This window comes from Solenopsis invicta, chromosome 9, assembly GCF_016802725.1.
Source record: "Solenopsis invicta isolate M01_SB chromosome 9, UNIL_Sinv_3.0, whole genome shotgun sequence".
In the NCBI taxonomy this organism is placed as follows: domain Eukaryota; kingdom Metazoa; phylum Arthropoda; class Insecta; order Hymenoptera; family Formicidae; genus Solenopsis; species Solenopsis invicta.
Window position 1 is genome coordinate 7110576 of NC_052672.1, and position 25181 is coordinate 7135756.

Here is a 25181-nt window from a genome sequence, read left to right on the forward strand (position 1 = left end):
GATCATTCGCCGTCTACCTGCAAACAGCAGGTAACAATCACAACGAGATTGATAAGAGAAGACAGGAGAAGCAGCCAAGGGTGAGGAAACAACATATGAGCAGATGAAGAAGCTAACTACAATGATGATGTTCAAGTAGTGAAGGTAGTGGCGCGATGTGGTGGGGGTAATGTGGTGGGGGTAATGCTGGCAGAAGAAGGAACTGCAACAGGTAGAATGAAGAAGAGTCGAGCAGAAAGAGGAGCAGATCAGGACGTTCTGCGCGTGCGAGGGAGACGAAGAAAAACGCGAGAGAGAACGGTCATTGCCACTACCTCACCTCGAGAGATGTCCGAACGCTAGAGTCCCCATCGGCACTAAAAGCGCCGGCTTACCATCCGTGGCTATCCCGCAGTTCAGTTTGCCGTCGTTTGTACCTACGGCTTCATCTCCTACCTGTGGGGGAAGGTCTTAACTTTTCTCTTTCTTCCTCTTTCTCTTTTTCACGAGAATGCACGCGCGCTCGGCCGATGCGTATCGTCGTGGCCTGCTAATTCTTTGTGCAGGAGGGGTGAACCCAGCAAACGAGCACCTGGATCGGGGAATTGGTTGATCCAGAAGTCGCGAACCGAGCAAAATCAGTTCCATAAGTGCCAGCCGTGGCGAGTAAATCGAACCGGCGCGACGGCTATTACTCCAAGTGTACTCCGAGAGGTATCCTCCGTTTCCCATTCTCGAAACTCTGTCGCGAATTTGACCGTTGCGACGTATGATACCTCATGTCTGCCGAATAGATGATTTGACCCCGAGGTTGGTCAAAGGAGGTTCTCTAAAGCTTACGAAGGATGCAAAATCACACAGATAAGACGAGGAGGCGCCGGGCGCAGAAGACACCCGTGTGAAGCTGGCATCCCAAAGTAAAAAAAAAACATATTTTTTTTAGAGTGCCGGCTTCTTTTCTAATAGTTCTATAGTGATTGATAATTTTTAGAAATAGTTCCAGCGATTAAACCCCGAAAAAAACAAATTTTAAAAATGCCAACTTCACGTTGGCACCCCATTTTCAAAAAAATTATAATTTTTTTAGAGTTCCCAGTAGTTTTTGAATAGTTCTATAGTTCCCTATATTTTTTTTCAATAGTTCCGTTTTATTTTCAAAATTATGGAACTTTGAAAATTCACAACTCGGCCCCTACAAAGTACGTAAAACTTTTGTAATTTTTACTTTACAGAAAAAAGTTATTTAACTTTTTTTGAGCACTCAGGGAGTGCTATTCAGCACACCGAAAAAAAAACCGTAACTCGGAATTTTTTATTTTTTGGTACTTTAAAATTTTTCGTGACGGACCCTACTGAGTACGTAAAACTTTTGTAATTTTCATTTGACAGAAAAAAGTTATTTAACTTTTTTTGAGCACTCAAGGAGTGCTATTCAGCACACCCAAAAAAAAACCGGAACTCCAAATTTTTTATTTTTTGGTACTTTAAAATTTTTTTTTGAAATTGTGTTTTTTTTTTAAAAACACAATTTGTTAAATAAAAAATTGATTCAATAAAAAAATTTATTTTAATTGAAGAAGTAATAACGTTAAAGTATATGTGATAACTTAACATTACACTGAGATAGAATTTTATTATTATTTGCTACTAAAAATTTTAACTTAGATTTCAAATTTTTTTTTAGTTCTATTTAGCCCTGCCTGAGTGTTTTTAAAACGTTAAATAACTTTTTTTCTATCAAGTAAAAATTACAAAAGTTTTATACTTAGTAAGATCCGCCACGAAAAATTTCAAAGTACCAAAAAATAAAAAATTCGGAGTTCCGGTTTTTTTCTTGAGTGTGCTGAATAGCACTCCCTAAGTGCTCAAAAAAAGTTAAATAACTTTTTTCTGTAAAGTAAAAATTACAAAAGTTTTACGTACTTTGTAGGGGCCGAGTTATGAATTTTCAAAGTTTATATATTGTATATTTAATTTAATTTGTTGCGTTTACAAAAAAATTGCAATGCTAGATTACATGATATAATATAAATTCAATTAATGACAATTATGCAAAATCAATTATAAATCTTTAAGTAACTTTTTTTAATTTATTGCGAAGGGCGGCTTTCGCGGATACTTAGAGAAATATAGTCAGAGTGTTAACTCAAAATTTATAAATATATTCCCTGCAAATTCCAGAATATTTTCCAGGAATTTTTTATTAAAATTTTATCAAAATTGTTATCAAAACTATTTCTTTCAGTTGTACATTTTAATTTGATCCTGCGCAGGACATTTATAAAGTATCAAAGTATAATAAGAAAATTGATTTCTCACTCACCGACCCGATACGCAACGAGCGGAGTTATTCAGCCACGAAGCTGCGGTGATTACTGTAACACACAAACAAGATTTAAAAATTAAAACTGCGCTCATAATTAATATTTCAAAAGTTAATTCTTATACACTCGGAGGAAGGTACACCCAATTCTTTGAGTCAAAAAATATTTGTTTGATTCAAAGAAATTTATGCATTGCTGTACAGTTAAAGAAAAATTTCTTTAACTCGAAGAAATTTTTTGATTGTTCCTTTTAGTAGAATTAAAACAATTGTTTGGTTGTGTAACACAAATTTTTTTTTAAATAAAAGAAACACATTTTTAAAACCAGAAATAAATTATTTTTGAAAATTAAAAACAAATGCAAAGTTCCCATGAATAACAATTCAATAAAGGAAGGACGAGCTTAAGAGCCGTGCTAAGTGTTGTGCGCCAAAAACAAATTATTTTTTACATTTCTATCAGTACATTCTTTGAATTAAACAATTAGTTATTTAAATTAAATTAAATTAAATAAACAATTTAGACAAATAATATATTTACTTTAACAAAGATTGATAACGTCATTTCTTGAAATCAAATAAATTTTTATTTTCTTCAAAGGTAATTTCACTTCAACTTAATAAAATCAAGTGAAAGAAACGATTTCACCAATTTAAACTTTTCTCTGAGTGTGTATAAAATTTTATATAAATTTTTTTTTAAGTAACTTTTTTTTAAATTTATTGCCATAAGATCAAATAAAAGGGAAAAAGATTATTAAATTTATATAAATAAAAAATTATATTTACCCCAAGGTTGCTCCGCTGGGGCCTGATGCCTCTCCCAGGCCTCCTCCTCCTCTCAGTGTCATTTAGGTTGTCCTCTTCCTCTCGTTGCACACGCGGAACACTCGCGAATAATACTAAATTTGCGCGCGTGGACTTATTATTTATAAAGTTTTTCGCGCGATACTGCGGCACTTCGGGTTTATAAAACCCATGATATGAGTTCCCATTCAGAAGGATTCCCGTGGATTCAGCACCCCGAGTCGGCACGTAGAACGCACGCGTACCCGCCCCCGAACAAGGGTAAGCCCCTCGCGGGAGAAAACGAAATCAATGCTATTGAATTCCTACGTCTGTTGTCTCACAAAAATCACGTCTAAAATTGACTCGTTCATAGGCCCAGCCAACGGATCATCTTAATCAGTCCCACTGGATCTTATATCCAAGCGGCGTCGACAAGACACTCGGGCAGGACGAGAAAAGAAGGTACTCATTGCCGACGTTTAGCATTTAGACGAATCAGGAAATGAGAGCCAGCCTCTCGTCACAAGCTTAACCTACAAGGCCAGGTTCTGACCAAGTCAGATTAAACGTGATTCACCCAGCTCGAACCCCAGATCCAAAGAATCCAAAAAGGGCATCAAAGATCTAAGAAAGCCTTAGGATGGTGGACGAGAACAAGAGAAACGCGCGAACCCAAGGAAACTGATCCGAACTCTAACCGCTTAGGACCGAACCGATCACCGGAGACAGAGCGTGTAAACTCACACATCCAGACAACCGCGCAACATGCAGACGAACATGTCGTACAAGCGACTCGGAATTACCTCGTGCACGGGCACTTCGGCATGGAACGTCGCGGTGCGGCGCGCACGCCCACCATACGCAACGCCCCAGTAAGAATATTCACTGCCAAGCAGCGGGGGTGCGATTCCCGGCCCTCGAATTAGGATTCTATCAAATGGGAGTTATTAAAAATTCATTAGTCCAATACTTAAACGGCACTCCCGGAAAAAAACGCGCGACGCGACGAACCGACTGCGGTTCGTTTATTTTATTATAAGTCGGCGACGATGGGTGATGTCCTCTTCTCGTCGCCTTCTACCTCGAAGAACATCTGTAACATACGATATCCATCGGTTAGATAAGCTAGATATGTTATAAATCCTGCAATGAAAAAAAGACTGGCAATGACTATCAAATGTGAAATATTATCAAATAAATATTTGGTCATTGTAACCAAAAATAATTTTTCTTTTCTAAATATTTAATAAACTTATACCAGATTTGGTAATACTTACGAAACATTTAGAAAAATAAAATTATTTTTGATTATATTGACAAAACATTTAATTAATACTATTTCACTATACATTTGGCAGTTATTACCTGACTTCTTTTTCATTGTGTATATGTTGTGTATATTTGAACTCACCTCTTGAAGGTTGCCTCGCAGGGCTCATCCTCTTCTTCTCAAAGCATCGACAAGATTGCACTAACTCCTCACTCGCGAAAATACGGTTACGATCGCGCGATGATACACGGAAAAAAATCTGGTAATAACTACCAAATGTATAGTGAAATATTATCAATTAAATATTTTGTCATTATGTCCAAAAATAATAATTTTATTTTCCTAAATGTTTAGTAAGTATCACCAAATCTGGTATAACTTTACTAAATATTTAAAAAAGTAAAATTACTTTTGGTTACATTAAACAAATAGTTAATTAATACTGTTTCACTATACATTTGGTACTTATTACCAAACTTTATTTTCAGTGTACTTTACACGGCACTCCCAGGGACCGATCGCGCGCGATTGGGTACTCGGTTTCCCCTTCGAAAAATTGTTTGAGTCCACTGAAGAAAAGAGTTTGTGAAAGCTACCAAATGTTGAGTATAATACCAATTAAACGAAAAGTAAAATTATTTTTTATTATACAATATTAATCAAATATATATTATTTAAATTTATTTCCCAACATTTAACAACTATTACCAAACTTTTTTTTCAGTGTTCTTTTTTTGTCCTGCGCAGGATATTTAATAAGAAAATAAGAATTGTTTTTCGACTCACCGACCCGATGCGCAACGACCGGAGTTATTCGGCCACGAAGCTACGGTGATTCTGTAACACACAAACATAAGATTTAAAAATTAAAACTGCGTTGAAAATAATTAATATTTCAAAAGTTAATTCTTCTACATACATCCAGAGAAAGGTTTCTTTGAGTAAAAAAATATTTGTTTAACTCAAAAAAATTCGTGCACTGCTATACGGTTGAAGAAAAGTTTCTCTGACTCAAAGAAGTTTTTTGATTGCTCCTTTTATTAGAATTAAAGGAACAGTTTAATTGTGCAACACAATTTTTTTTTTAAATAAAAGATATTTTAAAACCAAAAGAGCTAAAATATCTTCTACATTTTTGTTAACACTTTCTTTAAATTAAATAACTGTTTGTTTAAATTAAATAAATAATGCAAACAAATAATTTATTTACTTTTAAAAAGGCTAATAACGACATCGTCGATTTCATCAATTTAAACATAACTTTTGTCTGATGTGTATAAAATTTTATATTTTGCTAGGTTTAATAACTTTATTATACATTGTATATTTTTATTTAATTTGTTGCGTGTACAAAAAAAAATACAAAACTAAATCACATAATATGTTAGATACCATAAAGATGGTTTTAATAACAATTATGCAAAATCAATTATGAATTTGATTTATTTGATAAATTTAATCATTTTATTATACATGGTATATTCAATTTAATTTATTGCGTGCGCAAAAAAAATACGAAACTAGATTATATGATGTTATCATAAATTCGATTAATGATAATTATGCAAAATAAATTATAAATTTGATAAAATAATTTTCTTATAAGATTAAATTGATTTGACTTAGTTTATCAATTCGATTTATAACTCAAGTCTCCGAATATAACTTTATCGTGTAAGCAGAGGACACCTGTATGTACAAATAGCGAATAAGTCACGGAGGCAGTGAGGAATACAATGAAGAGAAATGCATAACGATCGTTGCGGACTCTCTGAAAAACAATTTCACCCGTCGAGAGAGAGAGAGAGATGCCACGTTAGAAGCTTATTACCCGTGTGAAGCTGGCACCTCAAAGTAGAAAAAAACATATGTTTTTAGAGTGCCGGCTTCTTTTCTAATAGTTCTATAGTGATTGATAATTTTTAGAAATAGTTCCAGCGATTAAACCCCAAAAAAACAAGTTTTAAAAATGGGGTACCAACTTCACGTTGGCACCCCATTTTCAAAAAAATTATAAATTTTTTAGAGTTCTCAGTAGTTTTTGAATAGTTCTATAGTTCCCTATACTTTTTTTCAATAGTTCTGTTTTATTTTCAAAATTATGGAACTTTGAAAATTCACAACTCGGCCTCTACAAAGTACGTAAAACTTTTGTAATTTTTACTTTACAGAAAAAAGTTATTTAACTTTTTTTGAGCACTCAGGGAGTGCTATTCAGCACACCGAAGAAAAAAATCGGAACACCGAATTTTTGATTTTTTGGTACTTTGAAATTTTTCGTGGCGGGTCTTACTAAGTATAAAACTTTTGTAATTTTTACTTGATAGAAAAAAGTTATTTGACGTTTTAAAAACACTCAGGCAGGGCTAAATAGAACTCAAAAACAAAAATTTGAAATCTAAGTTAAAATTTTTAGTAGCAAATAATAATAAAATTCTATCTCAGTGTAATGTAAAGTTATCACATATACTTTAACGTTATTACTTCTTCAATTAAAATAAATTTTTTTATTGAATCAATTTTTTATTTAACAAATTGTGTTTTTTCAAAAAAACACAATTTAAAAAAAAATTTCAAAGTACCAAAAAATAAAAAATTTGGAGTTCCGGTTTTTTTTTCGGTGTGCTGAATAGCACTCCCTGAGTGCTCAAAAAAAGTTAAATAACTTTTTTCTGTAAAGTAAAAATTACAAAAGTTTTACGTACTTTGTACGGGCCGAGTTGTGAATTTTCAAAATTCCATAATTTTGAAAATAAAACAAAACTATTGAAAAAAAGTATAGGGAACTATAGAACTATTCAAAAACTACTGGGAACTTTAAAAAAATTATAATTTTTTTGAAAATAGGGTGCCAACGTGAAGTTGGCACCCCATTTTGTAAATTTATTTTTTTGGGGTTTAATCGCTGGAACTATTTCTAAAAATGATCAAGCACTATAGAACTATTAGAAAAGAAGCCGGCACTCTAAAAAAAATATATTTTTTTTTTACTTTGGGGTGCCAGCTTCACACGGGTGCAGAAGACATCATTCGACAGGTTTCGACCACGTGGTCGCAGTTCTTTATCGAGAATTCACGATCGAGGCTACGAGATCTGGATTTGGCTAATATCAACAAGTAGATCTCGTGGAGCGCGCAGAGAATCTAATTCAACAATAACATCATCAAAAGGAGACGATGCATCATCGCGCTACCTGATAAGTTAAAGGAATTTTATAGCAACGTTGCAGCAAAAGCAAAAGCAGTCATGGTCCATCGAGCGGTGTCAATGAAGGTATGCTTACGACTCTGTTACAAGGTTCCGAGATATGAAGAAAAGTCATTTTTTGCGCGAGTGACCTTCGTTGAGATTACAACGGTCGATGGTGTTGTCGTTTTTTCTCAGAGGGCAACGCACCTTCGCGGAAAATTCAGGATAATTAAATTGATTTGATCGCACGACTGGCGGTGCCGCAGGTTTGCTAGTCATGGTGGGTGGTTCGGCTTAGCCGAACAGATGATTTCCTTTGCGGTCGCTCGTCCTTGATCCTCGGAGTTGGCACCGGCGCGATTAACGCTTTTTCTGCGGTCGGATGATTATTGGTCAATAACTATTAATAGGTTGACGACATTTAATTCCTCCTGAACGAAGAATATATCATTCTCGTAACACTTTTATGACATTTTGCAACATTTAGTATATTCTGGCTAAAAAAAAAAAAAACTGTTAATAATTTCAATTTTTACAGAAATAAAAACACGATTACGAATCGATCAACAAACTTATAAAAGAAACAAATAATAACAATAATCAAATATATAACGATATAATATATAACGATATTGATGGAACGGATTAAATCACTTGCTTTTTTTCTGCTTTAGATACACAAATATTTACTTCTGTACTTCCTCTAACAAATTAAATTTTATGAAAACTAAAACTAAAAATTTTGATAATACATTTTAAAAAGAAATTGGCTACGTTAATTTTATAATATAAATAAATCTTTAATACAAAATAAAATAAAAAAGAGATAAAAGTAGAGAAACACGCAAACTACACTTGTTTAAGCCAAGCTTAAGCCAAGAAAACGTATGAACAACGGAATACGGTGACTGCATTTCAGTACATATTAATATTATTCAGTACATACTAATATTATTCGGTTTGATAAAAATGGTTTATTGCGCGAATAATCAATCCGGTAGTATATACGGCTGTGTATCGACGAGCGAGACATATTGCAAATCCGTTGTCGAAATTAGCCGCATGTTCTTCAGGATAGCGGTATGTTAGCTCGTTTTAGCTGAATTTCATTCATACATAGCTGAGCACGTATACGTGTAAACTAATGTCTGTCTCGATTTTATGCAGCTTCATGCATAATTCATGAAGATTCACCAGAAAAAAAATTCAGTATTCTTCGTGTCAATGTGTTTATTTTGACAAAATAGTCATTAAGTGCTCCTTCAGATTTCGCTCATATAATATGCCAAGCAATATTATTTTTCTTGGAATATTTATCCCAGTAAGCAAGAAATATTAAACTAATATTAAGAAATGTTGATTTTGTGTTTTAAAATAATATTATACATATTTAAAATATTATTATAAACATATAATCTATATGTATACAAAGTTTCATTGAAATAAAAAATTCACACTTGGAAATATTTCTTTGTAAGTCTGATTAGAAGATTAGATAGATAGATTAGATAGATTTTCCATTACTAGAGCACTTAGCATTGCTGATTAAGTTTGATTAGATAATCGGATCTTCCATTGCTTGAGGTCTCCCTTTGATAAAAGGTGTTGCATCATTTTAGGAATTTTCGAAAAAATGGTAATGCGTCATGGCTTAGGGCCTCTTTCACCAATCTTTGTTAAAGCAAACCGAGCGGTTAGTTCATTCGAAATTACAAATATCACTGATCAGTTTCAATCCGGTTGATTAACTAAACGAAGATTGGTGAAAGAGGCCCCCTTAGCCCTAAATAGGGATCTAGGAAACTGCAGCGGCAGTTCCTCAACTCTCAAACTACTGAACTGCGTTCAGAATGAACGTCTAGGTGCACCCAGACATCATTCTATCCTTGTTTAACATTTGGTAAACAACAAAGATATAGTAACACGACATCTGGGCGCATCCAAACGTTCATTCTGAACACACCCCTGTAAACCACGTATATATAATGATAATTTATAATTAAGTGATTATTGTAAGAAAAAAAATAATTTTTTAAAGACATTAAAATCGGCGAATCTTACACTTGCTACTTTGTGAAAGTAATAAGTGGTAGCACGAAGCAGAGACGCGATAATAAAAAGCTCAAATAAAAAAAACTTTAGCCTTTCTAAAGAGCAAATTTAATTTCTTCCGGTTTTCGTCTGTATTTCAGATGTGCGACCGGCGAAAACAGGCTTGGGCATCCGTTATCATCGGCAATGTATTGATCTATACCGTTGTTATCGCCAGCTCGATCTCTGTTTCTCAATTTCAACCAGGAAGTAAGTACTTTGAATTGCTCTTCTATTTGCGGGAAGAGTATCAATAATTTTCTTCCAGAGATAACATCGGTGCAGTTCGGAGAATTTCATTGTAACAGATAATGTTTAATGATTGTAATTCACTAATTAAATTGCCGTTACGTCGTCTTACGGGAATTGCATGATATTTAATCACTTCTATTAAATTTTAATACGTATTAGATGAATGAGTTTATTGATTCTACGAACACGTTTATTATAATAAACTTTTGTATTAGTTCGTTTAAATGTTACATTAAGTTATGATACATTCAGATACATGTTAATAGCGATTTGTTAATGAATCCAATTATTAGCTGGTGAAAAATATTTTATGTAATATTATGTTAAAAGTTCATTGTCTCAATTTCAAATCAATAAACGTCGCTGATATTAAGAACATTTTTTAGTCTTGTCAAAACTCGGGCTATATAGCGCTATGTATTCGACAGCTTCGCGTTTACTATGCTAAGTGATCTGTTACTTTCTTTGGCATGATATGCAACAGAGTGTATACTCGAGAGAAATATCGTTCATAGGTTGTCCATGTTTATACCGAGAACACGCTTGGTCCTTCCAAGCATCTCAGATCAAGTATGCTCGTTTAATAAATTAATTAGATATAAAATTGAGTCTATTACTCAGACTGTTGTGTTTAGAAAATTAACATACCAAATTGCAATGTGTCTAGATTAATAATTAATATATAATAATTATAATTTTATAGACGACGTCTGCAGTCTTAAATATGCAGAGCACGCATACTTCAGCAAGTACGATGACAGACACGACAAAGCTCGAGACAAAGAAGCCAACGACGATAGAAATGACTACGCAGACTATTCGCCTCTCGACGTCCCAAACCGCTGCCGGACCTAGCACGCAGGCCACGTTGCTGAAGAAACAAAGCAGCACCGTAAATATACCATCAAGTATAGCATCAAGTACAATGAGACAACCTACAAAATCATCCATTTTGTTATCTACCCTACGACTACGATCTACCCTAGCACCGCAAATGTAACGAAACTAACGACAGCATTTTTGAAAGTTTCTACGAAGACACCTATTGTCTCCTCGACAGCAGCGCAGAGACCAACAGTCCTGCACATCTCCCAGAAACTATCCTCTTCGATTACTTACAGGCCAATTCTTCAGCAAGAAACTACCACAGCTACGACAAAGAATGTTTCTGCGACTACTACGCAAAAAATAGTGCTTCAATCAGATTCCCGCCAAGAAATACGACATCGGTCAAACCGCTGACTCAGACGACCTCGAAGAAACCTAGCACTAAGACTAGCATCATCTAGCATCACCGTGACTACGAACCGTGAGCACGACCAGTGACCACAAAGAAACCTACTACATTGACAAAGAGACCGCCAACTCCTTCAAAGCCTCTCACGAATTCCAGCTTTGACACTCTGCCAGTAGTGACAAAATCTCACTCAACATCCGGATCGTTCAGCAACGTCGAATCTTCCAGTGTAAGTGTCGATCAAATAACGGAGAGTACTTTAGCCTCTTTAGACCGACTGCGACGACAGCAACTACGAGTGGAAGCAGTAAGAGTACCACCATTACGACGAAGAATCCAGGTCACACAGTGTCTATCACAAAAACGACGACACCGAAGACGATCTCTAAAACGACAACAAAATCATCGGCAATCACGACAACCGCCGTTAAATTGACAACGGCTAAAACAACAATAAGAGATTGATCATGTCTAAACCATTGTCATCAACTACGACGAAATTGAAACCCACTAAAATCACTAGCACGATAACGGAAACGGCTAAACCAGAATACATGAGCACTACGACTATGGAAAGAACAAAACCGTTGTCATCAACTAGCGGTTTAACGATTGGAATTAAAAAACCAACATCCTTGACAAAGCTTTCTGCCAACACATCCAGCATTATGGATGTCACCATAAGTATTTCGAGTTCAATATCCACGTTTACCGTTAGGAACAAGAGCACCTCTACCCAAACATCTCCTACCAAGGGTCAAAATGTTAATCACACCCTCGAGGATATTCCGATGACTACCTATTCGTCAGAATTAGTGACGTTGAGCTCCAACTCCGATAAAGTTTCTACGAAGGCATCTAACAAAACGTCTTCGTCAACGTCAACGGCTACTTTGTCAGGTGAATAAAATCATTAATTTTCTTTTTTCCTATTTTTTATATCAGAATATTATAAACCAATTTTAAATGCAGACAAACAATATAGTTTTCTTTACTAATATTATAACATTTAATTACAATATTAATTTAATTGCAACATTAAACTCGAAACATGTTAATTACTATCGTTAGTTCTCACACATTAAAAAGAAAATGTTAAAAGATAATATCTGAAATGAGAGATGAAAGCAAAAAATTCAGCAATTCATCAACGAGATTTCGCTATTCCCAACGTTTTGATGCATGCTGCGTCCTATGCAACGTGGCTCGCCATCATGATTTCCTACCGACGGCAAGGGCGTCGCGTTACACAATGAACGTTCGTTTTTTTTTTTTTTTTTTTATTTCACTGGTTTGCATACAGACACCTAACGAATCAGAGTGCTAATCACGTTTTTGATAATACCTCGAAGAATCGATCGATGCTAACGAAGGGAGCATATATAAAATCCGTGACTGCCAGGTATAAAGAGACGTTAATACTCTACAAAAATTTATTACAATGTAAAAAGAATTAAATAAACAATTTTTAAGTATCATAAGACTTTAAAAAAATCCAGATTTATTTCACAAATTGTAAAATCTCTTTAAATACGAAATTATCTGAAATAAATTTTTGCTCTTCATATGTATTAAATTTCTTCTTTGTGTTTTCTAATATTTCTTTAGAATTTATATTTTTCTGTTTTCAAATATTCTAATACAATCATGTTTAATTTAAAAAGAATATTATCCATTTTCCAAAGCATAAGCTCAGATTTAATAAGATTTTGATAAAATTAACAATTCGGCCCAATTGTTTCGTCTAAGTATAGTCACGTGTGCCAACTTTAAGAAGACGTTATACTTCTTTAACAGAAATAATTGCATGTCTGTTACATGCAACGCAAAAGTGAGTTACGCCGAGCTACATAAGTAGGTAAGGTCCGTCCCGCGTTTTGCGTTTATTCAACAAGCAAATTACTTTATTCCACTCGAACGAGCCGAGCTCATGGTGGAGCCAAAATCACTTCTCGGACCCTACAAAATTTAATCTACGTTTCTATACTATGTTGATTATACAGTCCAATAACGACGCTTGGATACATCATCGAGATAGAATGTCGTAACGGTTCACAAACCAGCCATTTCGGGCTTTCGGTCGACGCAATTACAGCATCTGTCCCTTATGTATCTCTATTCATCTCGTTGCGCGCGCGCAAAATTTCGAATTATCTTCTAATAACTATGATTCGTTTCGCTACCTCGCGAAAGAAAAAAAACGGAATTGACCCTTTCCTCGACCACCCCAAAATGAACAATCAAATCGGTTTGCACAGTCTCGAAATAACATATTATATCTGCCCATAGTTAACATCTTCTAAAAAACGTAGGTCCACAAATTTGATAAAAAATTTTGTTTTTTTTTCGGTATACGCATAGAAATATTCTGTTGGATAAACCTAATTTTGAAATTATCTTATTTTTTCAACAAGTTATGTTATGATAAGCTATATTATCTATTTTTCCTAGGCAAAAAAAATCTTAACTTTTTACTTTGCGAATTAATTAAAATACAATTGGGTTTTGTATTTATTACGGTTGTTCGCTTAACAGCGAAAACTGATTAGTCGCCGATAACGACTCCAGATGGTTGGATAATGATTCAATCACCTACTATCGAAAAGTTACCACAAGCTCAAGAGTCGACGACCGAACCGGTTGAGGAATTCACCATACAGCCTATGACTCCTGGTAAGGCAAATTAATTGTGGCCTTTACGAGCACTTCGCGGTTTGCGAGTTCGCTTGCGATTAAAGAACTTTCAAGAGTCAGTAAACGTAATCATGCAACAACTTGGAAGGAATATCTTCTAACAAGTCATAATAACAAGAAATCAACTGGAACTTTCTCACTCAGTTTTAGCGTTGCTATACTTTATTTCAGAATTTCCTTCTTTAGAAGCTTATAAACACGGCAATTTTAATTTTACATCAATTTTACATAGAAAAAGGCATTTTACATACGCATACACACTTTTTTTTTCTCTCTCTCTTTATTTCTTGCTTGGTTAACCAATTTCTTATTACTTCAAATTTTCAGTCAAACCGATAACGGAAAGCACTGTCGTCCCCGACACTACGAAGAAACCAACGATGACTACACTGCTGTCAACGATCCCCGGCGTTACGATCGACATGGAACTGCCGGTACCGATACCGGAGACCCTCAATATGTCGGACTACAAACAAGGTTGATACTAAATACTGAACGAATTATAGTATAATATTACGATAAGCGATTCACGTGCATGAGCGGGTGCATGAATAAAAAAAATTAGATCGTTCCCAGACTGGATGACCGGAATGAATCGTTACTCGACTAGAACTAGTCTCGGAACTAAAAACAAAATAACGGGTGAAATGCGGAACTGGATTCGGGTCACTGTCGGAATTCACATTATTCCGTTCAATTTTGCCCCAGTTAATTCCTGAAGATGATCCAACTTCTAATCACACAGCGACGCTTTCATTTTCTCCTCGTAGTAATCTTAAACTTCGCGTTTGATAAGATAAACGTCTGTATTAATTCTAATACAGAAATTGTACGTAACTGTTTACATGTAAAAGACAATTCTGAGTACAGAAAAAAATTTATGCGATAATACTTTTTTATTTTCATGTGAAATATATTGATGTAATTTTCAGATATAAATTTATGCAATTTGTAGTTACTGAAACAGTTCCGCAGTTTTCTACGCATTTTTTATCGTTATACTTCAAATAAATCGATTTTTAATGCTATCATATATTTTTACTGCTCACGTTTTATGTAAATAGTTATAATCACATCGCGTGCGATTATTTACAATATGGTGAACACTATGATTTATGGATTAATGATTACTCGACCATTTTGTATACCATTATCCTACTTGCCATCATCTAAGGTTACACGATCAATAATATAACTTAATTTAAATAATGATGGTATAGTCGTAAGTTTTAATGTCAGTAATTTCCCGTAATCGATGTGATGCGCAGCGAGTGTTGCAAATACAATATCTTCGATATAAAAATTCTAATTCCGTCTACGGGCAGACAAAAGAATTATGTGAGCGACGTATCCGCGCAACGATACCGGTTCATCCAGTCGAACAAATGCAGCGCGTCCGTGCTCCAACATGACCGTCCAATTGGGACCGTGATGTGATTTAACTCAACAATGTGTTCTTCTCAACAGTGTGCGGACGGAGATTGTTCCCGGAGCCGAAAATCATCGGCGGTGCCCGAAGTTTCTTTGGAAAGTGGCCTTGGCAGGTGAACATCGAAACAATTATTTTAAGAATTTTAATAAATTTAAAGGATATTAGGCTCGGAATTAATTCTTCCAAAATATAATGAAATCAGAAATATAATGAAATAATGCCTCAGTGATCGAGTTGACTAAGACACCTGCGCCGAAAAGTCGGGTGATCCCAGATTCGTATCCTGGCTGAGGTGTTATTTTTCACAATAAATTTTTCACAGTTTTTTGAACTTGGGAAGCCAAAAGAATCTTTATTAAATTGTTTGCCAATTTAATGCGTTACACTGCAAATTTTGCTTTCATGTAATATGCATCGTGTTTTAAAAAGCGACAAAATATTCGCCATGCAGTAAGTTGGAGATTGTATTAATAAAATTATCAGGCATGTATAAACATAAACATCCAGTATCGGCTCGTATTGGCATTATTTCGTTATATTTTTAAGAATTTTTATTTATACAGATATAATAAATCTTGGCCACGACACTGTTTTACTTCCACAGTTTATCATAAACGTTAAAATCACATCGATTCCAGTTTTTTTGAAAACCTTTACACATTATGTATAAATAAATAAATAAAAAAATATATATATATTTATATATACATATATATACAGGGTGTTCAATAATAGTTGTATACACCTTTTACCAAAGAGCGCGCCTTAACTATGACTTACCGACTGCACTCCTTGTAATTTATACATATAGAGTGCAGTTGGAAGTCACCCCTCTTATGGTAAAAGGTGTATACATCATTAATGAACAGCCTGTATATATTTTTTTTTAATCTGATAATTACTTAAAGGTAATTTCATAATTTCAAAAAATTAATTTAAAAAGAATTACAGTAAAATTTGACTTTTATAAGATCTCATAAAATCTTAATTCACCGTCATTCGATCCATCGTCTGAAACAATTAATAACTTTATACATGAAGACGTAATAGTGAAGACGACGTAGTGATGAATCTTTCACGTCGAAAACAACAGTCATTTTATTACGTCCTATAAATAGGCGTCGTATAGCAAATGATATCTTCAACGTAATGGATTTTTTGCAGATCTCGTTACAGCATTGGAAATCGCAGACGTACCTACACAAATGCGGCGCGGCATTATTGAATGAGAATTGGGCTATTACCGCGGCGCACTGTGTCAAAGAGTAAGTGTTTATCATGGCGGCGATATACTCATAATATCAAGTGCTCTCCAACCCACACAATCATCTCAATCATTTGCGGTATTCGTAATACGCCTTGCAGCTCGAAGTCTTCGCGCGACAACACGAACGGGCTTACGATATCTTCGCGCGATGAAAAGGGATTGTCTCGATCCGCTTGTATAAGTATTTTTTTCATCTAGAATATTAGAGAAACGCAACCAAGAGCAATGCTAACACGGATTGCCATCCTAAAATAGAGTATCACAAGAAGCTTTACATTAGCTTTCAGAAGAATCCGAGTTCCAAAATTTTCTCCAAAATTTTACTAATTTGTATTGCCATTGTCACATTCCAATATTTTTTCTAGAATTCTTTTTATAATTTTTTAACGCTGAAAATTTTAATCTCTATAACACCGATTTTTGCGTAAAGTTTTCAGAAAGGTTTCAAAACCTTTCACGTTTCATGTGCACTACTTCTGAAAGGATTCTGCAAAAAATCATATAAAATGTAACAGAAATCTTTCTAAAATCTGAAATACGGTAAATTTTTAAATTTTTAAGTAGAGCCATTCAACAAGTTTTCGATATTTCAAAGAGATTTTTTCAGAAATTTTTCTGCAAAGTGTAAGAAAAATCGTGGACATTTTATTATCCCAAAGACATCTCAGAAATCTTGCAGACATATTTCGCATCTTCATGAAATGCGTTTAGTTGAAATATTTCTAAGATATCTCTGAAAAACTTCATTGCTGTATGTGCACGTTTTTATCAATATATTATTATTTGAGCTGCAATAAAAGATTACCAACAGTATTTTGTTTCTAAATGAAATTCATCGGCAAATTAATGTTTAATACTTCAATTCTAATATCTTGCAGTATGCCAGCAAGAGACCTATTGCTAAGGATTGGCGAACATGATTTGTCGAATGAAGATGAACCGTACAAATATCAAGAGACACGAGTACAGATTGTAGCAACCCATCTGAAATTCGACAAAAGTACCTTCGAATACAATCTTGCTTTCTTGCAATTCTACGAGCCTCTTTTGCCCTTTCAACCGAACATCTTGTCTATCTGCTTGCCTGATGATGATGAAACCTACGTTGGGAGTACCGTCTACGTTATGGGCTAGGGTCAACTTTCTGAAGGTATTAAAAAATGCACCATCTAATTAATTAAAATTAATTAACAATACAACTTATAATTAACTCGTCTATTTAATGTCTGATATACGAAAAGAATGATTTCGTTACAAATTTAGCAAGAATCTCTGAAAGTAATTACATGTTAGACCATTAAGATAATTGATGGAATGCTCAACAATGATGGTAATGTTGCAAAAAAATTATTATATTGTAGCGTGTAATATAATTATTTTTATAATCCATAATTATTTTTAGATCTGTATCTGTACTGAGAAAAAAGTTTTCAACTCTTGATTACATTCTTCAAATTAAATTCATTCAGTTCAAATATTTGTATATTTAACTTACACAGTAAAAAATAAAATGTCCCAGTAAGTCCACTCTAAATTTTAAGTTAAAATAACCCAAAAATTAAAATAACTCTTATTTCAAGTTATAATATTATTTAAAATAAAAGTTATTTTAACTTAAAATTCAGAGTAAACTTTCTAGGGCATACGAAAGTGTTAAATTAGCATCTTATTTTTTACTGTGGAGGTTCGATTATATCAATGTTATACATAAAATCGGTTTAACTTAATTTCTATCTTCTTCTAATATTAAAAGAAGGCAAAAAAAATTATTTTTATTTAAAAATAGAAAAACCACGAAGTCCGTGTTCCATCATTTCGAGGAACTACTCTTTATCCCGAACTCTTTCAAAAGAGTTAGCCCCTCAAATTAATCGAATACACATTTTACAATTTTTTATAATTTTAAACTGTTTCCGAAATATTTTCCAACTCTTCTCTCGTGTACACATTAATCAGTATTAAAATTGTAGACTACTTTTTTTTAATACAGTCGGCGCATATGTGCGCTCAAGAAAAGAAGTTTATTTCGACCTGTTGGTGCACATTATATATGATCAGAGAAAGAAATTTATTTTGGCCTGTGGGCACATATATGAGCTCATAGTAAGAAATACTACTATTTTTATTCCGATTACACAGTGTTTCTTCATTGCGCTGTTTCGTACTAAAAGAGTTAAATAAAATATTTGTATTAAACCGTCAGAGAGATAAATTACTGTTTCTTTTCGCCCAGGTGTTTAAAAGAATACTTTTACGTATCTTTGCAGAAGGACCATTACCAACTGTGTTACAAGAGGTTGTAGTACCGATTATCAATAATACTGTATGTGAAGCTATGTATAAAAGCGCGGGTTATAGCGAGGCAATTTCACATATATTTATTTGTGCCGGTTGGAGAAAGGGCGGATATGATTCTTGCAAGGTGGGTTCTCATTTCTTATTCGCAATTTTATACAGACCAAGAAAATCTCATTGTATAAGTCGTCTCACAAATTTTTCGAAATGACTAGCAAATTAAATAAGTATTTATTAAAAAAAAAAACAAATGTTTAACCATTTGTGTAACAAACTTTTGTATCAATAATTTTTTTTTTTTATTTGTACCCAGGGCTTTCTCAGATCACTAATTATAAATTAGGAGACAAAATTTTAAAATTCAAAATGGCCAACACAATATGGCGATTCATTAATTTAAAACTTTTTATCTTCAAATGATGAAAATCGGTATATAGAGAAAAGAAACATATAAGAGATATTTATTCTCAATTTATAATAAAAAAATATTAATGTTTTTATATTTTCCAAAAATTAATTTATAATAAAAAGAATAATATAGCAAAAAATCTGACAGAACTTAAAAAATATGTGACAATGTTCAAAATAAGAGTGCTTAAAATACCGTATTAATATTGATATTATTATTAGTATTAATATCGAAAATAGGTAAGTGGAAAATGCAATTTTTCTACAAATTTTGCTTATAGCAACTGTGTACATAAAAATTTACAGTTATCTATCTTTTACACTTATTTATGTACTAGAAACTCTTCAAAAATAAAATAAAAACTGTATTTAAAATTAATAAATTTGTCAAAATAAATAAAAACTGAAAAAAGTATTCTGGAAGTCCCGCAATAACACAAAGCCAATATATTAAATATTTTATTTTTATATCTGTTTTTTAAATACTTAAAAATGTTTTGGTTTAAATTAACGATAGATTTATGTTTAAAATACTAAAATGTTTAAAGTTGTTAAAGATTTCAGTTCTAAACATTTTAGTGTTTTAAATTTAAACAATTTAAAACTAAAACATTTTTAATTATTTAAAAAACAGAAACAAAGCATTTTAATATTTTAAAATTATATTCTTCTGGTTGGGGATTACTGTTTTGTAAATTATTTTTCAATAATTACGTCTGAGTAAACGTATTGTTTGCTATTTTATAAGCACGTGCTATATTATAGTAAAAATATTTTAAAAGTTCTCTAGAAAACTGAAACGTCTATTAGATAACTTTCAGACGTCCTTTAAACATTACAGTTACCCAAAATTCATCATCACTCGTTTCTAACGAAAGTTTCTAGCAGTAACATGCCACTTTCTACCATCTTCAGGGTGACAGCGGCGGTCCGATGGTAATTCAAAGAATGCGAGATAAGCGATAGATCCTTGTTGGAATCATCAGCTGGGGATTCGGTTGAGCTACGCCCAATCAGCCTAGAGTTTACACGCGCATCTTGGAATTTCGCGAGTGGATCAATCAAATCTTGCAGTTCTAAGCATATCGGCGAAAGAGTATGTTTGAAATTCGCGCTTTTGCTTCGCGCCGACTCCTGTGGACGTTTGTAACGATCACAAAGCAGACTGATGGCACCATCTGCCGGAGCTGTGAGCCAAGTGCAATTTAGTGGAAAAAATCTAAGAGATCCCAGCGCGGAGATTCGCAGAGAATGTGCGCGTGTTGCAAACTCGGGCGGCATGTGGAGCCACTGATTTGATATTCGTGTGAAGCCGCGAGTTACGCGCAATTTCCCGGACAAATCTGATGTGTTACGATACTGTAAAGAGACAAAAGGCGATATCGATTTGCGATATCGGAAACACGGTGAATACCAGTGATCAGCACACCGGGCCTTGTGATAAAAAAAAAAAACCAAAATTTTGATCAACACAGATTCTTTTATTTAGAATTAATTTAAAATATTTTCAGAAGACGACGTTATTTATTAATGTAAAAATTTTTTTGAGTAAATTATTCTTTTTAATATTTATAAAATCTGTTCAGCATTAATTTCTTAAATTTTTTTCCTCTAACAAACATGTGTTAATTATGTCTTTCTAATGTGTTCAATTTACTCAAAGCTGATTTAATAAATGCATATAAAAATGCATGTGATTGCATTAATTAATAGCTCTACAAAAGAAAAGTTAGATAAGTTATTAATTTAATAATATAAAAAAAATATGCAATTTAACTACATTTATTGAATATCCATTATAACTCAGTTACTTGGAAAATAACTTTTAATTTCGAATTCAAATAAATTAAAATAATGTCAATTAAAAATACTATAATATATTTAATTCAAGAAATTTAATAAAAAAACAATTTCTAGGCAATTTAATTCAACTTGGAACAGAATTGTTATTCGACGTTTAAAAATATTTATAGTGTAATATTTTATACCCTCCTATCTGCTATTTAAAGCAATTAATTATGATGCTGTGATTTAAAATTTACATATTTTTAAACAAGCATTTACAAAAAAAAGAAAAATATAAAATAAGCTTTTGAATCACAGTGTGCGCAAAAATTTCTACGTCAATATCATACAACAAACATTCTACGATATTGTCAACAAATACTTAAAACAAAAACGTGAATATTGTCAAATAAATATAATATATAAAAATTCAAATTTTTTAAATAAATTTTCCAACTTTTACTTATCAATAAATAATTAGAGTATCAAACTCTTCGTTAGCTCTCTAAACATTTTTACACAAAAATTGTGATATTTAGGTGAGATTGCCCGTATGCAATAATATTTCAAATATAAATATAGTCGAGCGATTGCAAAATAAACAAAATATTTCATAGTCGTTGAACTGGAAAGAATCGAGTCTAAATTTCTCAGATTATATAAAATTCTATTAAAAATTATTTTAAAATAAATATAAATATTTGGATAAAGCGAATAATCAGTATGTACTATATGTACATATGTACAATTTATCAATTTTTCAAAAGATTCATTATCTATACCAGCGATATAATCGAGTTGCAAGTGTTGCTGTGATTTAATATTCTATGCTGATGTCAATCACATGCAGTTCCCCTCGTTATGAATTTACATAGCAATTCCCAACAAATTCCAATGGGAATTTCAGTGCATTCTTCGAAGCTCATAAATATCCAGTTATTGAGATTTTAACTATAACCGCTTTAATAAGGATATTCCACGTCTATATTCATACTACACTTTAAAATATAAATGTGTAGTATAAACATAGACGTGAAATATTCTTATTCAGACGGCCATAGTTAAAATCCCAATCCCGATCTTGGAAAGAAACGAAGGGAAATGCGACCAACTTTATAAATTCTGTCTCTTTCTCTTTCTTTCTGCTACGAGTACTTCACTTCGTAATTACTTGAGCATAGCTTGAAGTAAAAATAAATTGACGGTGAAATAAATAGTAAAAAACGTGCTCATTAATCTCAATAACTCGTTTTGTGAGCCATCAAGCAACTCGTTACATACATTTTAATTTAAAGTTTAAATTTGAGGTAAATTGTTAGATAAATTTTATCGAATCGGATAAGAAAAAATCAGGAAAACAAATGCACTCTAAACAAATGCGCAGTACCGCAAAATACACATATACCGAAATTATATTACTTAATATAATTTATAAAAAAAATCTATAAGTAAATGGATAGATTATTCTATACAAAAAATTGTATATTAATTATTGTTATTTATTATTTATATATTATTTATTATTATTCTTTTTTATTATTAAATATTTATTATTTATTATTATTTATTATTATTAATTATTATTATTTTATACATAAACATGTACGCAACGACATACGTGCGCCTGTGCGTATATTTAATCACGCACGTATTTCAAAATGGGAGATTTGTGAAGAGATATTTTGCATCGTGTTTATCAACGATGTTTGTCGGAACGCCTTAATTATACAGAAACACCTCACACGATCGATGTGTCGATTTAACGCAATTTTACATGTTTGCAATTACTCGAAAAGTACATCATATCGTCTCGAGTTCGTATTATAGCGCGAGAGATGTTTCTATCTTAACTGAAACATCGATAAATTTCATAGCGCAAAGTAATGCAATCGGAATAACGCGTTTCCGTTACACATGTAAATATTCGGTATCGATCGGATTATGGTGCGGCAGGTTCTCACACCTATCCGCCTTTCATCTCTCGCCGCTCGCCGCCGCATCCGCCTTTGTACTTATCAGACGCGAATTAAAATGCAATCGTTCGCATCCGCTAAAACTAGTGTACCTACTTGTGTCGATTATGTTGCGTCTACCATCCCCCTTTTTTTCTCTCTTTCTCTCTCCTCTCGCTGCCGTATATACCGCATCCATTATACTTCTCTCTTGCGTCATCACCGGTGCATCCCTGTGATGCATGGCAAAGAGAACAATGGTGTGGGCGTTTGATATTTGCACACCGAGGGAGTTCGTGATTTCGAACATCGCCCACGTGTCCCAGCCGCCCACCTTGCTCTGGTGGCTGAGTGCCAGCGCCCAACGAGGACAGACGAAGGGCGGAATTTTAGAAAATTGAGTTCGCCGCTTTAATGAGCGGCACTCGATAAACTCCTAACTACGTGGAATTGCAATACGACACTGCGAGAAAGTGTTTGACGCGCACATTTTGACATTGTTAAAATTTATATTACGAAAATTCGAGAGATACGTTTAGTTCACTTTCCTATTCAGATGTCTAAACAATACGTTTCGTTAGCGAATCGTTAAAACACGTATATCTTAAAACTTGTTAATCAAAACATTTAAAAAATCCAAAATTAAAATTTACAATCAGAATAAATTAAATTTGTACACAGAAAGAAAGGACATTCTCTGTTTTGAAAATATCTTCATTTTCGAAATGTTAATTCTTAAAATTCTTACATCGGGGGCAAAATCATTCCAGCGCATTTAATCGGTTGTCATATTCACAGGTTTTTCCAAAAAATTGAACATATTCTAAACATTGTGAAACATAGAAATACAGCGGTTTTGGTAACGATTTTACTTGTAACATATTTAAAATAATCGGGAAAATATTTGAAAAACCATTTTTTTTACTTAAAAAAAATCAACTTTTTTAACTTTTATTATTTCGATAAAAATTTCTGACTACTCTACAGATATGATACTTTCAGAAAAAGTTTTAAAAGAAAAATACAAGTTTGAGTTCCAAAAAAAGTATTTTAAAAAATAGAGAAAGACCATTTTTGAAAAAAAAGAAGTATGAAGAGTGTCAAGACCTGTTTCGAAATAAGAATTTATAGAAACTCGAACTTATTTTGGGGTTTAATAATAAACCTACTAAATTTAAACAATGAAATAAGAATATATAATATTAAACAAATATACTTTGCTTATATAAAGAAATTTTGTATAATTTTCAAGAAAAAAAATGTTCTCATTATTCAATAATACTTTTCATAAATTAAGAAAAAAAATATTGGCTAAAAAAACCTTCAAAACAAGAATTAGAACTATTATAATATTGAAATAAAAATGTTTTATTGTAATTTAAGATTTAAGATCAAATTTTTTAAAGATTAAATTATATATAAACAAAAATATGTAATTTCTTATTTAATATAAATATAAAAAAATAATTGTGAAATAAAATATAATAGTCATTTCAATAGACTTTCAAAAGAAACTTTCAAGAAGCAAATTTCAATAAAACAATGTCGCCAACAGCTTTTAAAGCCCCTTCATTTCTCGAAAATTAAATATTACACTTTATTAATAAAAAACATGATCTGAACTATAGAAATAAAAACCCATATTGCATATATTCGTGTTTTTCTATAAAATCTGCTAACAACGAATTTTTTAAATTCGAAATAAATAATATTTTTCAGTGTATACATTTCAATTTGTATACAATTGTAATCAAAACCCATTAAATTCACGTGTACATTTTATACATATTAAAACGTTATGGACGTTATAAATGGAAATAAATGAGATCGAGCTACAAATAAATACGCCTACACAGGAAACGAGAATTTCTTGCGACATAACGCAGATTCTATTAACGCCTTTATCGTAGTATTTCTCACGCCGGATATTAGAATGCTAAATGCATGCATTGCACGGAGTTAACATCCTTGGCGGCCATAAATTTTCCTGATGCTAACGGTACGTTAAAGATCAAGCTCGTGTTGGGCAGGATCGGCTTCCCTTCTCGTGTGAAAAGATATCAGTCGATCAGCCGTGAAATATCTCTCAAATACAGTTAAAATTCGATGGACTTATCTCGGAACATCTATTCGCTATATCGTTGCTTTGTCGGGGATATATTCAGTAAGCGTGATTAATTATTGCGATGTGTACTCGACAATTATCGATTGTTATTG

General features: G+C 32.9%; 1 pseudogene; it reads left to right on the plus strand.

The window, feature by feature from the left end:
* The first annotated feature begins 9097 nt into the window (after positions 1–9097).
* Positions 9098–20697, plus strand: LOC105198900 (annotated as a pseudogene).
* Positions 20698–25181: the final 4484 nt, after the last annotated feature.